Below are 17,314 nucleotides of genomic sequence, written 5' to 3' on the forward strand. Positions count from 1 at the left end.
GCGAGTTTGGGGGCAGTGTAGACAGACCAGAAATGCAGTGCCAGCAGGGTGGAGGTCCTCGGACAGCCCCGGAGGGAGCTGGGCTCTAAGCCGAGACCTCCTGTCCCCAGAACTGTTGCGAGCCAGCCCAGAGGGGAGAGACCTCCCGGCTACTTATCCTAATCAACTCCGTGAGGGGCGCCAGGCTGGCTCAGTGGGTGAAGCGTCCGACTCTTCGTTTCGCCTCAGGTCACGATCTCATGGTTTGTGGGTTCGAGCCCCACATCGGGCTCCGTGCTGACAGCGCGGAGCCTGCTTGGGATTCTCTCTCTCCCTCTCTCCCTGCCCCTCCCCTGCTTTCTCTCTCTCTCTCTTTCTCTCTCTCTCTCTCTCAAAAATAAATAAACATTAAAAAAAAAACAAAAAACCATTTAAACTCCAGGAAGTGGATTCGGGGTGGAATCCATTTACCGCTCTGGAGTGGGTGACTCTCTAACCCAACTTCATCGCGCTCCCATTTGCCTGGTTGGCTTTCGATGTCTCTCTCAGTTTCTCTCTGAGAAAGTGCAGTCCTGGTTTCGGTGGGGTTGGGGTCAGGCGGGGGGCTGCCCCATATCAGAACACGCAGCGTCCTTGGTAGAATATGACACGTCAGGAAGGGGAACCGGATGGAAAGGGGGGAAAGGATTGAGCTTGGGCGGGACACAGAGATGGAGCAATCCCCATGCACGAAAGCCAACCTGGGGTCTCCTTATAGTCGAGCAGGTGCGTGGAGGTGAGTCCGGGTGGATTCACAGATAATGAGCTCACAGTAGATGCCGAGCCAAAAGAATGATGGTTGGAAACAGGACCCGATGTGTCGCAGGAAGGGGCCGTGATCTGTTCGCTGGGCCCCAAGGCTGGAGTGCGAACTTGGGCCGTTGGGTGGCCGCCCTCGCCCCAGGAAGCCCTCACCGGGACCAGAGCCGAGCTCGAGAGCTCCCACCTTGACTGGGCCTCCACCTGGCCGTGTCACCCTGGGGTGCCTCTTGCTGTCTTCAGCCTCACTTTGAAGACTCCCAGGCTTCAAAAATGTGGGGACCAGGTGGCATCTGCCAGTCTGTGCCCTGAGCCTGGCCCCTGCGGGCCTGGGGTTCCCTCCTGCCCTCGCCGCTCTGCTGACGTTCCCCAGAAGCAGAGCCCAGGGTCCTGAGGACCCCCAGGGTCCGAGTCGAGCATTGCCGTGCTGGAACAAGTTTCTGGGATCCAAGAAGAAACTGAAAAGCCATTCACCAGAAGCCAAACCTCACTACAACTTTATTATTATAAATGTGAGTTTCCAAGCTTTAAGTGCTAGGCATTAACAACAGACCCTCAACACTGCTGATGTCAGGTCACTCTGGGTGTCCCCTCTGACGCCCCACGATCCTCAACGCACATTCCTGTTCAACCAGCCGTACGGAGTGACCCCTGACCTTCCGGTGCATGGGAGAACATAGGTCAGGTCAAAGTTCCTGGCAATCTGTTTCCAAAAAGAACTCCGTACTCAGGATTGATGGCTTAGGCTTATCCTGAAAGCCTCATCTGCAACTTCTGGGCCGGCGCCCCCCGGGGCCGTGGTTTCCGCAAGATTTTTGTTTCAATCTTAGCCTCCAAAGACTCGAAACGACCGACCGAGGAGTAGCATCCTAAGGGATTCGCATCAAGCCTCCTGTGTTGAGAGTGAAAGAATAGAACCAGCTGTGCCTGGAGTCCCTGTAATCCCATCTCTCCATCCTCCCCGCCCTCTTCTTCCCCTTTACGTCGTCTGCCTCAAAGACACCCGCTCGCGCTGCATTTTGAACTTCACCCTCTGGGAAATCTGGGCATGGCGGAAGTCGGCATTTGGCTTCTAAGTTGCTCTCCCAAGATGTGAGCAAATCTCCAACAGGTTCTTTGCTTGAAGGATCTGTGGCCTAAAAGGAATTCAAAAATGAAACCGCATCCTCCAAAGAGATTCTGTCCTGTGTGAGGAATGCTAATACTCTCGAATTTCTACAGAGATTAGAATTGTAATAGGACGAAATCTATTTTCCGCCTTTTACTGTTATTTAAATCTAATAAGCTCTGTCTGTAATAGTCCTCCTGAAATTATCAAGCAAACACGCTGTCTTTTCTTTTTTAACTTTTTAAAATGTTTTTATTTATTTTTGAGACAGAGAGAGACAGAGCATGAGCAGGGAGGGGCAGAGAGAGAGGGAGACACAGAATCCGAAGCGGGCTCCAGGCTCCGAGCTGTCAGCACAGAGCCCGACGCGGGGCTCGAACTCACCGACCACGAGATCATGACCCGAGCCTAAGTCGGACGCTTCACCGACTGAGCCACCCACGCGCCCCAAACACGCTGTCTTAACACTTGTACAAACCATCAGTCTATGTCCCTTTTTAACTTGTAAAGCTCTTAGTTGCGATTTTCTTCGTAAAATTAATAGCTTTCACAATCATTAATTAGTGCGGCGTTTTGCTCTCAAAATAATAAATACGTATTTATACTTCAACGGACGGATTCAGTTCCAGCATGAGAACCGTGTAAGGAAATATGTTGCAAGGAGGGAAGAGAGAAGCAGGTAGGTAGGAACACAGGTTAAAAGAGGCAAACTATGCTGCTGTTCAGACACACCGTGGCTGATGGGTGGTGCCCGAGAAGTCAGGGTGCTGGTTGCGGGGGGTTGGCTGGCCTGGGAGCAGTATGTGGAGGGCCCTGCGTGGCTGGTGAGATGTCTCTCCTGTCCGCAGGGTAGGGGGCAATGATAAGGATATTCACCTTGTGACAATTTATTAAGCTAAACCGTTTCATGTGGTTTGGGGTACTTGTGCTACAAAACGAGTTGTAAAAAAAAAAACAAAAAACAAAAAAACAGGATAAAGTGCCAATCTGGAAATAAGAAATACCAAATGCTGGGGCGCCTGGGTGGCTCAGTCAGTGAAGCATCTGACTCTCGATTTCTTTTTTTTTTTTTTAAATGTTTATTTATTTTTGAGACAGAGAGAGACAGAGCATGAACAGGGGAGGGGCAGAGAGAGAGAGGGAGACACAGAATCTGAAACAGGCTCCAGGCTCTGAGCCATCAGCACAGAGCCTGACATGGGGCTCGAACTCACGGACCGTGAGATCATGACCTGAGCCGAAGTCGGACGCTTAACCAACCGAGCCACCCAGGCGCCCCTGACTCTCGATTTCAGCTCAGGTCTCATGATCTCATGGTTCGCGAGATTGAGCCCACATTGGGTTCTACGCTGACAGCGTGGGGCCTGCTTGGGATTCTCTCTCTCTCTCTCTCTCTCTCTCTTTCAAAAATAAATAAACATTTAAAAAAAGAGAGAGAGTGAGAGAGAATGAATGCCGTGGCCAGTTGTTTCCAAAGATGATGGCCACTGTCCCTCCCAGCCAATGCCCCTCTGGGGTGTGACTTTGTAGAACCTCTTATTAAGAGGTGGAAGGTATTTCTTCTCCCCTGGGACTTGGGTCAGCCAGCAGAATGCAGCCGTGTGAGGCGTGGGAAGGGCAGGCGGGCCAGGGCTGGAGCTTGCTGGCTCCCTCGGTCAGCCCACAGGCAAGCAGCCCAGGCTGTCCAGCCATCGAGGTCTTGCGGGGACAGAAGGCCTGGAGGACGAGCGGCCACCCGGAGGGGAAGGAGGCGTCCCTGTGACACCAGCACGGCCATCCCCGGCGTTCCTGCCCCAGCCCAGCTCCCAGCTAACTGCCGCCACAGGGACGTCCCCCCTCGGCTTCGTGGAGCAGAGCCACCCACCCGACGGTGACAGCTGCTGACAAGTGCTTGCTGCTTTCGGGCACAAACACGGGTGGTTTGTTCCAGGCCGAGGGGCCGCGGGTTCTTCAGACACATCGCTTTGCTGGGTGGAGGGGAAGTCAGCTCTGGGGCAGTCATATGGTTGGTCACACCTAAGCAATGCTGGAACCTTCTCCGCAGGGCCTCTCCAGGCCCAACCTCAGGGCACCCTTGTTTCTCACGATGGGACCCTCTTAGGACACCAACGCCCCCCCCTTCCCGTATCCCCCAGCCCATCGGCGGATCCCCTCTTTGTCTGGTCTGCTTCCTCAGACCTGAAGACACAGTCGACTCTCTTCCTTCCACCTTTGAAACTGTGCCCGCCCTCACCCAGCCGGGGCCACTTTCCTCCTGCAGCCACGCTTTGCCCAAGAGCCCACTTCCTGTCGCCACAGTCTGGCTCCCGCCCACCACGCCCCAGCATCATCTCTCGCCAGCGTCACCCGGGGACCTCGCGTCGCTGGCCAGCCTGCCCCTGGACTCACTCTGATCCTCAGACGCGGCAGCCAGACTCGGCCTGTCCCGGAGCTGTAGACACCTCTCCCTCTCTTCCACCTCTCAGCTCCCCAGCGCCCCCTCCGACTGGCCGTTGTCGGTCCTCCCTATGGTGCGGGGTTGTGCTCCCCTTTCGCAGCCCCCTCCCGCGTCGTGCTCATCTCCGGGTTCTCGGGCCTTCCCACATCTCTTATCTCTCCCACGTGTTCCTCCAGATCACTTCCTTCCTCCAAACCCCACAGCCCCGGAGCCAGCTGCCTACAAGACACCTCCCCCTCAGGCGTTCCAGAGATGCCTTGAAGTTAGCATCCCTCAGCCCGGCCCCCCGACGCCCTTTAATTTGAGGCCTTGCCCACGGCCACGGGCCCCGCTAAGGCCAGAGAAGAGCAGGACACCTGACAACTCGTGGGCAGGGATGGCCGGAGCCCCAAATGGGGAGCCAGACAGGAGGCCCCGCCACCCCTCCCCCAAGCCACATGCCTTTCATCAAGGGGGAGGAGGGTCACGGGGCAGAGGGGACACCGGGACCCAAACGGTGGTCACGGGAAGCGAAGACCTCATACACTCGTTCCGCTCAAAGGCAGATGAGAAGACAGAGGGAGGGGTCGGTCGGGCTCAGAAGACTGACAACCTCCCTCTCCGGTGGGGGGACTGCGCTTATGAAAACCAGCCCCGTGGGAGCCCGTGACTGGAATCATACCTGGACCCGGGGCAGGGGAGCTGGCTTTGCAGTCATGCGGCGGGGAGGGCGGCGACTCCTGTTCTGTACAGAGCCGTGTGGCCCTGAACAAGTCTTCTTGTTCTGAGTCTCAATGTCTCATCCGTAAAATGGGAACATTCCTAGCTGTTGCCCTCATAACGTGACGGTGAGGATTCAGGTGAGATGAGGGTGCTCACACAGCCCAGAGGCCTTGGGCTGTTTCTGCGGATGTGGGGCAACCTTGAAGGCGAGGAGAAGCCCAGGGAGAAAAGGGCTTTCGTGTCTGTAGACCCTAGGGGGTGTGGGGGGAGCCTGGGGAAGAGGTCCTGAGTTGGGGTCTGGAAGCCTAAGCCTGTCCTTGAACGTGGTGCTTAGAAGGGGCCAGGGCTGGGGACCCAAGGAGGGAGCTGTGCTACCCCAGACCCCCAGCCTCGCCTGCCCAGGAGGGGGGTTCACCTGTCACCTGTGCCTGGAGGCTTCCGTGGCGACGGTCCGGTTCCCAAGTGGGGTCACCGCCTCCCCACGACACCCAGGACATCCGGAAGCCCCAAATAGACCAGCAAACCCTCACCCGGTGGGCCAGATGGAGACGTACCTCCCCAAACCCCTCCACCCTGAGCTGGGAATGAAGGGGTAAGAGCCACGCCATCATCTTGAAACATAGAGTTGGGCAGTAGAGATTGCCAGTAAGGCTCTGACAGTCCTTCGGCATATATTTATACAACCCTCCCACCTTCATATAAAAGAGACAGACAGCCCAGGAGGCAGAGTGAAAACCGGGGCCTGATACATCTGGTTTATGAATGAATGGCTATAGTCCAATTTATTTCTTGCCCCCGGCTTGCTAGAATACTGCATCAGCTTTAACCGGATGCGATGAACTGAGCGTGACATTTGCTTGGTGTCCTCATTGATGACGAGTTGCTTCACGTGTGTTCATTTTACTCCTGTGTGATTTTATCCTCTTTTTTAAAAAAAAATTTTTTTTTAATGTTTATTCATTTTTGAGAAGCAGACAGAGACAGAGGGCGGGCCGGGGAGGGGCAGAGAGAGAGAGGGAGACCCAGAATCCGAGGCAGGCTCCAGGCTCCGAGCTGTCGGCACAGGGCCCGACGCGGGGCTCGAACTCACGAACCGCGAGATCATGACCCGAGCCAAAGTCGGACGCCCAGCCGACTGAGCCAGCCAGGCGCCCCAATTTTATCCCCTTTTAAGATGAAAAGGCTGTTAAATGGAGGACCACACATAGAAAAAGAGTGATGCGACTTGCGGCATCGAGGCAAAGGCCCCCAAAGTCGATCACGCCCAGGGAAGTGGTCCAGGCATCACACTGATGGGCTTTTACCCCGGCTGGGGGTCCACTATGCCCGCCACAGCCCTCAACCCAGAGCCCCTCCCTCCTCGGGAGCCTCGAAAAGACCCGGCAGTGGGTCAGCATTGGCTCTTCAGTCAGGAAGGAGACAGTTGGGGTGACAGGTGTGCCCACTGCCTTGATCGTGGGGATCGGGCAGGCCAGGACCTGACGGCTCCCTACATCTTGGACCCACTCGACGCCCCCACGTCCACACCAAACCCCAACCCTTCATCTCCCCAGGCCCCTCTTCGCCTGGGGCAGCCCTGAGGTGCAAGCAACCCCCCCTCTAATCTCTCAAGCCACACGCTTAGCATTTCCTGTGCCTCGTTCAAAACTATTAACTCCAAAGAACCAAATTACATCAAGGAGAGGGAGCAGTCAGAGTCTGGACTCACCACAGTCCAGGGAAAGCTGAGTTCTCACGCTGGCCCCCCAGGTCTATGAGTCTGAAACTAGGAATTTGTGGTGCAGAGGCTGGGCACCCCGTGGGGCCAGGTGGGTGGGGCGTGGGGGGTGGGGCGCGGTTTCCAGGATGGGGAAGGAGCTCGCCATGGCCTCAGGCTTCCTCCCATCCCTCTGCCAGCTCCCCTGACCAGGGCCAACCCCCAGGCTCCCCGCGACCGTGCAGGGCCCCAGCTCAGGCCACCTTCTCCGAGCCTGGCGCTCCACACCCGCCTCTCCCGCCTCCTCTGTCGGCACCTCTGCTCGCCGTCCCTGGATCACAAGCAGCAACATGCCCTGAGCCACATTCACAGTATCTGTCTGTCCAGGTCCCTCTCGTGCTCAGTGGTGACCTGTCTGTCTCCTGCTCCTGGGTCCACCTGTCCCCTGACTGAGCCACCTGGGTCCCTCCCCGACTGCCCGGCTGGAGGCTGAGATCCATCCTGAGCCCCAGAACCAGCCCTGGCCCAAAGCAGGGGCGATGCACAGGGACACGGCCGTTGCCGGTGTCCGCGAGCACCTGTTCTCATCCCGGGGTCCTGTCTTCTTCCTGAGATCTAGGGCCACCTTGTGTCAGCCCGCGACGGCTGAACTCCTGCCTTCTTCCCCACGCCGGAACCTCTGTTCTAAAAACCTCCAGAGACAGACCTGTCTTGTTCTGCCCCTTCTTCCAAATGCACTTCCTGTCTCACACCCCGCGTGCCAGATGTGGGACCCCCTTCCTACCAGAGGCCTCCCCTTGGTGCCCCCAATTCACCATTGGACACACATCCTTCCCCTCTGTTGCTGTTCACTGCTTAGCCTCCAACCCCTGTGTGTGCGGTTTTGAGACACTGAGTTTTCATCGATATCGATGAGTGAAGGGGGGAGGGGGGAACCAAGAAAAGAAGAACATTAACTTTTTATTTTATTTTTTTTTTAACGTTTATTTTATTTTTGAGACAGAGAGAGACAGAGCATGAACGGGGAAGGGGCAGAGAGAGAGGGAGACACAGAATCGGAAGCAGGCTCCGGGCTCTGAGCCATCAGCCCAGAGCCCGACGCGGGGCTTGAACTCACGGACCATGAGATCGTGACCTGAGCCGAAGTCGGACGCTTAACCGACTGAGCCACCCAGGCGCCCCTAACTTTTTATTTTTAAATCAACAATTTTTACCACCCACATCATTTTGTATTTTTGAAAAGGTCTTTTTAATACAAAGGAAGTAGAAGGGCGCCTGGGTGGCTCAGTCGGTTGAGCGTCCGGCCTCGGCTCAGGGCGCGATCTCTCAGTCTGTGAGTTCGAGCCCCGCGTCGGGCTCTGTGCTGACAGCTCAGAGCCCAGAGCCTCCTTCGGATTCTGTGTCTCCCTCTCTCTCTGCCCCTCCCCCGCTCATGCTCTGTCTCTCTCTCTGTCAAAAATAAATAAACATTAAAAAAAAATTTTTTTAAATACAAAGGAAGTAGGCATGTTTCTCATCGCCGATAACAGGATGGTCCATTTCCACAAGACAGGTGGCCCTTACATTTCCCTCATTTTCTGTGGGTTTCTTATTCCAGCAAAGGACAGCAGAAAACTTCATCCCGGACCAATCCTGGTTGCTACAATGACTTTGGGAACCTGCCTTGGCCACCACAGTGTTCTGTATCCTGGCCTGATATGTTTTTGACTGAGAGGTAGGGACCCACTCTAGCCACAGTCACAAATGGAAACTGCTAGTGTCACTCCCGAGAGGTCTTACAGAGCGGTGTTTATCTCGGTGACTTCACGGGCGTGATCCATATCTGGCCGTCGCTCCCTGGGCCCAGAGCATCTGTTTCCGGGGGCCCCGAAGCTGACCGGACTCCAGGAAGTCAGATCCGATTTATGGAAGTCACAGAAACATGTCAGTTTGTCGTGAACAAGTCCAGAGGCAAACTAGACCGAGTGCTGAGCTGGGCCGTCCAGCTCACCCACAGTCCGTGGAAACCTTGCTGGACGGCCACTTAATAACAGCAGGATATCATTCCGTGTCATGCCACATGGTGAGGGGCTGGGCAGCCAGGTGTGGGTGGCACCAGGCTCTGATCGGGACAAGGGCTGGTTGCTCCGTGACCAGAGTCAGGCAGACACACCCCCCCCCGCCCCGGGCAGGATGTGCCTTTGCAAAGAGGGCTGGAGGCCAAGGTGGGCAGCCTCTGTTGTTCCTGGGTGCCGTGGGGCTGGCCGTGGTTGGGAACGCCTGCCCTCTCTGGACTTTGATTCTTGGTGATCTCCATGAACTAGCAGCAGTTACCCAACACCAAAAAACTGGGATCGAGCAAAGAATGTTCCTCCTCATTTCCCATTTGTTATGTTGCCAGGCACGATCCAGGCACCCCAGCGCCATTCCCAGTCTTCTGCTCGAAGGTGGGGTTCTCCAACCTCTGGGGAAGCCTGGCTTTACACCCCTTCTCCTGGGGATGGTGGCAGCACCAGTGGGATTCGCCCGTGTCCCGGGAGACCCCCTGCGACAGCCAGATGGAGCAGTTCTCGGGGCCCGTGTGACAGGCAATCACAAGCTCCTTTCGTCTCACTTGGGTAATGATGCAATCACTTTTCTCTAATTCTTAAGGGACACATATGCATATCTAATGAGCAAGCAGGCGGGATTCCAAACACAGAGGGTTTTAAACATAATTTTGAGAGAGCAGCTCTGAACAGGGAACCCATAGATATGATGTCATGCCTCCTTATTAGAGATGAGCAAGCTTTCCTTGGAAGGATGTGGAGCCCTGGGCAGGGGCTGCTTAAGAAAAGCAGACAACAGTTGAAAGAAGGACAGAAGGACAAAAAGGAAGGGAGAGAGGGAGAGAGATTGGCCTCTTCCCACCAGAAGAGCATGTCTTGATACTTTGGTATCCTGAGGTCTTAGGTTCCATGTAGAGGTTTCCCAAGAGAACCTGATAATGACCCACCAGGGTGGAATTTAAATGTGGATAAAGTCATGGCTAGCACTCTTTTCGCTTCCAGATTAGAGAACTCTTCATCATTCCCCTCGTCTCAACTAAACCCTAGACCGGCTTCTTCTTGACTCTAAGCTCTCGCCTTCCTTTCCTTAGAGAGTTTTCTTTAGGAAACGTGGAAATTCTTTCTCTGCCCCTCTGAGATATATGTAGATCTTTTTGAAAAGACTCCAGTTTTACAGCATAGAACTGTCTTTCTTAAGGGCCTGGGAGATTATGCCTTGAAGGGTAATCATCAAGGAAGATGGCGTCTCACTCTCACCATCTCTGTTGAAGGTAGGAGCCTACCTTGGGCGGGCGCCTTGCTCTGAGTTGTAAGCCAAGATAGAAGCAAGTCTGCTTTTCCTTTGGGTAAAGCCAATTGGCAAGCACAGATGACCTAATGGTCTCCCTCTCCCACCAGCACTAATACACAGCCCCCCCCCCCCCAACTACCACTGCTCTTGGTTCAGTAGACTCCAGTGCTGACTCAGTGTTAGTCTCTCCTCCCTATTACAACAATCTTGAATAAAGTCGCCCGTGTCTGTTTAACTTTGCCTGGTACAATTTTTGCTTTGACAATTCCCAGCTTGGTGACGTGGGAGCCACAGTGGTGGGACAGTCCCTCAGAACCCCAAACCCCCCAGGGAGACGATGGCCCTGGATTATGGGCTAACTTCTAGTGTCACAGGACTCACTTGGGTCCCTGCTTTAATTTTTTGTGCTGATTGATTTCTGATGGGCACTGTCACTGCTTTATTGGAATGAATTCTGCTCGGTCAGATATTCCTTTAAAACATTTCTATACCTGATATGCCGATATCTTATTGATGATTTTGTGTCTGCATTTATAAGTGAGGCTAATCTACAGATCTCTTTTTGTGCTGGCTTTATCAGATTCCGGGGACATGGAAGAAAAAGTTTTAAAGGATAGTAATGAACAAGCATGGCTTTAAACTTTGGATTTCAGTATAAAAAAAGCTGTCAAATAGCACATAGTTTAAAATTCTGTGGCAGGAGAAAGGGAATGGAGGGATGCCTCCCTTAATGCTGCAATCATCCATTGAGGCTCCATAGTCTCTGAATTTTGTGCTTCTTTAAGAAATTTGCTGAGCCTGCGGTTGAATCCTTTATGCCTACCGACATAATTTTTGGATCATCATCAATTTTCAGGAATTATATAATTTAGCCTGAGCAATGTTTCACCAGCATCAGAAACAGTGAAATTATTCAGAGGGGCTGAATATGAAGAACAAAGAGTAAATGAACGTGCTTATTGGCCTCAGAGGCTCTCATTTGTTCCTGGGAGGCAGGACTGAGTTCAGGGAGAGCAAAAATGGCTTTGAGGGTTTTTCCTTGGTTTTAAACCCTGGCCTGCCAGCCTGTTCTTGATTAACGGTTAACAGACCTGCATTCTGAAAAGGATCTTCCCCCATCCGAGGTGTGGTGTCCAAAGTGGGGCTTGTATGGTCTCTCCCCACATTTTAGGAATGTGATAGTTTCTCCGAATGAATGGGGACGCGTTCGTTCTATCTTTGCCCCTTCCTCCAGGATCAGCTAAATAACATAAGGATCAACCATTGCTTACAAGTGACTTGCCTTAAAAGAACTTAAAAACGCAAATGAACTTGGGTGTTGAAGTGTCTGGGCTGATGGGTTTATACGTGGTTCATTATTAAGTGTGCCTTTCCCTTTTTTTCTACCATGATTCTGTTTTTTAGTACCTTACCATTTAAAAGATGTTGGTTTTTGACAAATACTTTTTTTTGAGAGAGAGAAAGAGAGAGAGAGAGAGAGAGAGAGAGAGAGAATCTTAAGCAGGCTCCATCCTCAGCACTGACCCCAACACGGGGCTTGATCCCACAACCCTGAGATCATGACCTGAAGCGAAATCAAGAGCCGGACACTCAAGGGGTGCCTGGGTGGCTCAGTCAGTTCAGCGTCTGACTTCGGCTCAGGTCATGATCTCACGGTTCATGGGTTCGAGCCCCGCGCTGGCTCTGTGCCGACAGCTCAGAGCCTGGAGGCTGCTTCTGATTCTGTATCTCCCTCCCTCTGTCTGTCCCCCCCTGCTTGTGTTCTCTCTCTCTCTCTCAAAAGTAAATACGTAAACATTTAAAAAAAAAAACTAAAAAAAAAAAAGAAAGAGTTGGATGTTCAATTGACGGAGCCACCCAGGTGCCTCAAAAATACGTTCTTTCCCTGCATGACACCTGGCATTCATGTCTCAAGCATCTGTGTCCAGAGCAAAAGCTGTGTCTGTCTTCTGTGGCAGAGTATTAACGTTTTCTGCTTCTGCAACAGAGTATGAATTCAAGCATCTAGTGAACACGAGCATCAGAAAGATTTTTCTCTTTTCTCTTTTCCACTAGCATTTCTATTTCTCCTTGAATCGGTTGTGGTATATTTTATTTTTCAAAAATTGTTTTTTTATGTTTATTTATTTTTGAGACAGAGAGAAACAGAGCAGAGTGGGGGAGGGGCAGAGAGAGAGGGAGACACAGAATCCAAAGCAGGCTCCAGGCTCTGGGCTGTCGGCACAGTGCCCGACACGGGGCTCAAACCCACGAACCATGAGATCATGACCTGAGCTCAAAGTCGGATGCTTAACAGACTGAGCCACCCAAGCGCCCTTGGTTGTGGTATATTTTACACGATAGCTGTGCCTTTCGGCGAGATTTTCCAAACTATTGGCATAAATTTGCACATAATATTTCTTATAATTCTATTAATTTTCTCTCTATCTATCCCCATGATGGCATCTACTTTTCTCATTTGGACATTAGATGCTGTCGTTTTCTCTTTTAAAAACGTGAAATGGGCAAGATCAGCACGAAAGCTTCTAAACACTTGGGATAAAATGATTGATATAATCTTTATGTAATACATGAAATCATTCATATCCTCAGTGCAAAATGTTGTCTAAGATGGAAGCCGAAAGAGTCCTAGTTACGACTTCATCCACATTAACATTCCATCTTGTGGATCATTTCCAGGTTTTCTTGGGAAAACTCTCTGCATGGAACCTAAGAAGACTTCATGATACTGAAGTATCAGGATTCTGTTCTTTTGGTGGGAAGAGGTGAATCCTTCTTCCTTCCAAGGCAAGACAGTTGGTTCCTGGACGTATTTTTGAAACAGAACTATAGTTGTGTTGGTTGCATTATTAACTTACCTCCATGTTGTGTTTTGTTCCCTACTTATGTTTTTTTTTTAAAGATTTTTTATAGGTTATTTTATAATCGGACGCTCAACTAACTGAGCCACCCAGGCACCCCTTTCCCCAGTTTTCCCCGGTTTTAAGAAGAAATAATTGACACACTTCACCGTGTAAGTTTAAGGTGAACGACAGGATGGCTTGATTTACACATAGCGTGAAACGATCACCATGGTAGTAGGGTCAGTGAACACCCATTTCTTATACAGATACAATAAGAAGGAAGAAGGAAAGAAACAAGGGGGGAAATTCTCCTTGTGATGAGAACTCTTAGGATCTTCTCTCTTAACTTTCTTATACCGCTCACGGTTAGGAGAAGCATACACATATAGAAACAGCAAGTAAGCAGAATTCCACCACAGAGAGTCTCTTGAAACATCATTTTGAGAAAACAACTGTGAGCAACTTGCAGACAGGATGTAACAACTCCTTCTTTGGAAATGAGCAAGCTTTTCCTGGAAGAACGCGAAGCCCGTGGCATCGGCCGCTTAAGAAAAACAGACAACGGCTAAAGAAAGAAAAGCAAAGGAAGGAAGGGAAGGGAAGGAGGGAAGGAAAGAAGGAAGGGTTACAGAACTCAGATGTGCAGGAAGCCAATAGCTGAGACACCTGTTCTGAAGCAAAGAAAGCTTTATTACCCGAAGGGCCGCCCAGTGAGAAGCCGCCTTGCCCTGTTGAGCCGAAGGACAGCTTATGTATGTTTGGAGAGGGAGGTGACTACTCAAGAGGAGGGTTTCTTGAAACTCCGGTGGGGGGGCTTGAAATAGTCTGGATGTAAGTATTCTTCCAGACAGTGAGGCTCTTTTGGGGACCTGCTAAGATCCAATAGATCAAGACAAATGTTACGGCCCTGTCCCCATTAGGTTTCTACCAGCAGTGGGCAAACAGAAAGTAAGGGTAAAAAGGCAAAGTTAATAATTGATCGCGCATGAGGGAAAGAGGGCACATAAAACATAATTAAGTAGGGGGGCGCCTGGGTGGCTCAGGCAGATGGGCATCCGACTTCGGCTCAGGTCATGATCTCACGGTTTGTGGGTTCAAGCCCCGCGTCGGGCTCTGTGCTGACAGTTCGGAGCCTGGAGGCCGCTTCTGATTCTGTGTCTCCCTCTCTCTGCCCCTCCTTTGCTCATGCTCTGTCTCTCTCACTCTCTCAAAAATAAATAAACTTAAAAAAAAATTTTTTTTAAAAAACTGGGGAAAAAAACCAAGGGAAGTGCTGACGTCATTATCTCAAGTGAGATGGCAGAAACTTGTGATTGCCTGTCACATGGGGCCTGGGAACTGCGCCATCTGGCTGTCTCAGGGGGTCTCCTGGGCCCACCCCAGGTGCTTCCATCATCCCAAGGAGAAGGGGTACAAAGTCAGGCTCTAAGACTGCCCCGGATATTAAAGAACCCCCCCTTAGAGCAGAGGACAGGGGACAGTCTGGGGATGTCTGGCTTATGACAGCGTTATTTGTTATCTCATGGTCTCGGAGTCAGACCAGATATGGCTCAGCCAGACCCTCCAGCTCGGGCAAGGTCACAGTCAAGCATCAGCTGGGGTCACAGTCACCTTAAGATTCAACCGAGCCAGGATTTCCTTCAAAGTCACTCAGTGGTTGCTAGTGGAATTCAGCTCCCCGCGGACTGTTGGACCCAGAGCCCCCGTTCCTGCCGGACTGTCGGCCAGAACCCGGCCACCCGGCCACCTATTCGTTTCTTAGCCGGCTTCACCAAAGTTATCAAGTTGAGAGAGAACAAGAGAGAGCCGGTGGGAGGAAGTCGCGGCCTTTTACCACCTAATCTCGGAAGGGACACCCCGTCCACTTGTGCAGTGTTCTGTGGGTGGGAAGCAAGTCCCCAGGCCCCGCCCAGCTTCCAGGGGAGGGGGTCACACAAGGGCAGGAACAGCAGGAGGCAGGCATCCCGGGGAACCGTTTCAGAAGGCCACCTCCCGCCAGAGTCTGGAATAGAACCAGGCGTATGTGGGGAGTGACTGTAAGACAATAGATGTCATTTCATATCCTAGTGAAAAGACCGATTGTACACACACACACACACACACACACACACACAAATTGTTGAGATGGTCAGCTCTCATTTGGAAGTTAGGTTCCCTGCCTCAGCGGCCGCAAAAATAATTTCCAAATCGGCTAAAAATCTAAAAATATGGAACCCCATGAAAATACTAGAAGAAAATACAGACAACCGTTTTTATTTGTTTTTTAATTTTTAATCTTTACTTATCTTTTTGAGAGAGAGAGCGCGCGCAAGAGGGTCAGAGAGAGAGGGAGACCCAGGATCGGAAGCAGGCTCCAGGCTCCGAGCTGTCAGCCCGGAGCCCGACGCGGGGCTGGAACTCACGAACCCCGAGATCATGACCTGAGCTGAAGTCAGACGCTTCACCGACCGGGCCACCCAGGCGCCCCTGGGCAACTGTTTTTATAACCTCTGATGGGGATGTCCTTCTAAATATGACTGGTGTGTCCAGTTCACGAGGGAAGGGAATCCGTGTGGGGGTGTTATATGATTGTATCCCAGGGCTAGAAACTCTCTCCGACATGTTGCGAATGGTTAAATAATGCTTGTTGAAAAAAGGCTGAAGGAAAAAAAAAACCAAACCCTAAGAGAAAACAGCTTTGGGCCAGTTTTGCCCCAACGCGATCGTGTGTCGTGGGGGAGGACACTGAAAAGGAAGTTAAAACAAAACCAAAAAAGCAAAGACAGCATGAAGAATCCCGACAAGTGGAGAGCAAAGCGTTAGCCTCGCGAAGGACCGGAAGCTGGTCAATAACGCAAATGGGAAAACTTCTGATGACACACGGTAGGTAGAAAGGGAGGTCTAGTCGTCTCTTTCCCTGAACCCGGACTCTGTGCCGCGTGAACAGATCCCTGGGGGAGTCGGGGGCTTCAGGTGTCCCCAGGGAACTGGAGGCCCCCATGGGCTCCCCTGAACTCTGTGTCGTTTCTTCCCCAGGGAAAAAGACAGAGCGAATAGAGGGAGATGACGGGGAGAGGGGTTAGGATTCCTCTCCTCCCTGGACATCAGGGAGTGTATATGTGTGAGCGAGATGTGTGTGAGACAGCGAGTGAGTGTGCGAGTGAGCGTGAGGGGACGAGAGCGAGTGTGTGAGCATGAGAGTGAATTAGAGTGTGCGAGAGAGTGACAGTAAGTGTGTGAGTGAAGGTGAGTGTGCCTGTGTGAGTGGATGAGTGTGAGAGTATCGGTGTGAGTGTGTCAGTGGATGAGAGCGGGTGTGTGAGAGAGTGGGTGTGCGTGTGTGTGTTGGGGGAGGGGGGATCCCCCTTCCTGATGTTGCACGATAGATGTGGCCCACAAAAGCACAATTACGTTATCGAAAGGATCCCCACAAAACAATAAAGGAGCAATATAAAAGTAAAAAGGAAAACCATCAGGGAGCCCGAGTGGCTCCGTTGGTTAAGCGTCTGACTCCTGACTTCCTGGTCAGGTCACGATCTCACGGTTTCTGAGTTCGAGCCCTGCACCGGGCTCTGTATCGACAATGCGGAACTTGCTTGGGATTCTGTCTCCCTCTCTCTCTGCCCTTCCCTACCTCTCTCTCTTTCTCTCTCTCTCACTCTCTTCAAAATAAACAAATAAGGTTAAAAATGTCTTAATAAAAGAATACAAAATAAATTTAAAAACAAAAGGGAAAAAAAAACTAGGAGCGCCCGGCTGGCTCAGTCGGTAGAGCGAATGACTCTTGATCTCAGGGATCTGAATTCGAGTCCTGAGTTGTGTGTAGAGATTACTTAAAAATAAAATCTTTTTTTTTAAGGGCAAAAATCTAGAAGACAATAGATGAGCAGGCAATTTACGGAAGAAATACAAAAGGCTGATAAAGACGTAGCAGATCGAGAGGTTTTTTGGGTTTTTTTCCCCTGCCTCACCTTCTTTCCTTGACCACCTCACTGCTGGGGAGGAGAAGATTTGCAGCCAATCAAAGAATATCTTTAGCAAAGGGGCGCCTGGGTGGCTCAGTCGGTTAAGCATCAGACTTCGGCTCAGGTCACGGTCTCGTAGTTCGTGGGTTCGAGCCCCGCATCGGGGTCTGTGCGGATGGCTCAGAACCTGGAGCCTGCTTCAGAGTCTGTGTCTCCCTCTCTCTCTGCCCCTCCCCTGCTCTCACTCTGTCTCTTTCTCTCTCTCTCTCTCAAAAATAAATAAAACATTTAAAAAAAAACTTGAAAAAAAAGATTATCTGTAGCATAAAAGCACACGAAGTTATGCTATGGTAGGTATTCAGTACGAGCAAGCTTTCCGGGGTCCAGTCAGGAAAACGGAACCCAAAATATGCATTTTGAGCGTGAAAGATTAAATACAAGAATTGGAGGCTTTTATACTTTATGCAAGAGCAGAGGCAGCGATGGTCA

The sequence above is a fragment of the Panthera leo genome, chromosome B4, assembly GCF_018350215.1.
Source record: "Panthera leo isolate Ple1 chromosome B4, P.leo_Ple1_pat1.1, whole genome shotgun sequence".
Lineage (NCBI taxonomy): Eukaryota > Metazoa > Chordata > Mammalia > Carnivora > Felidae > Panthera > Panthera leo.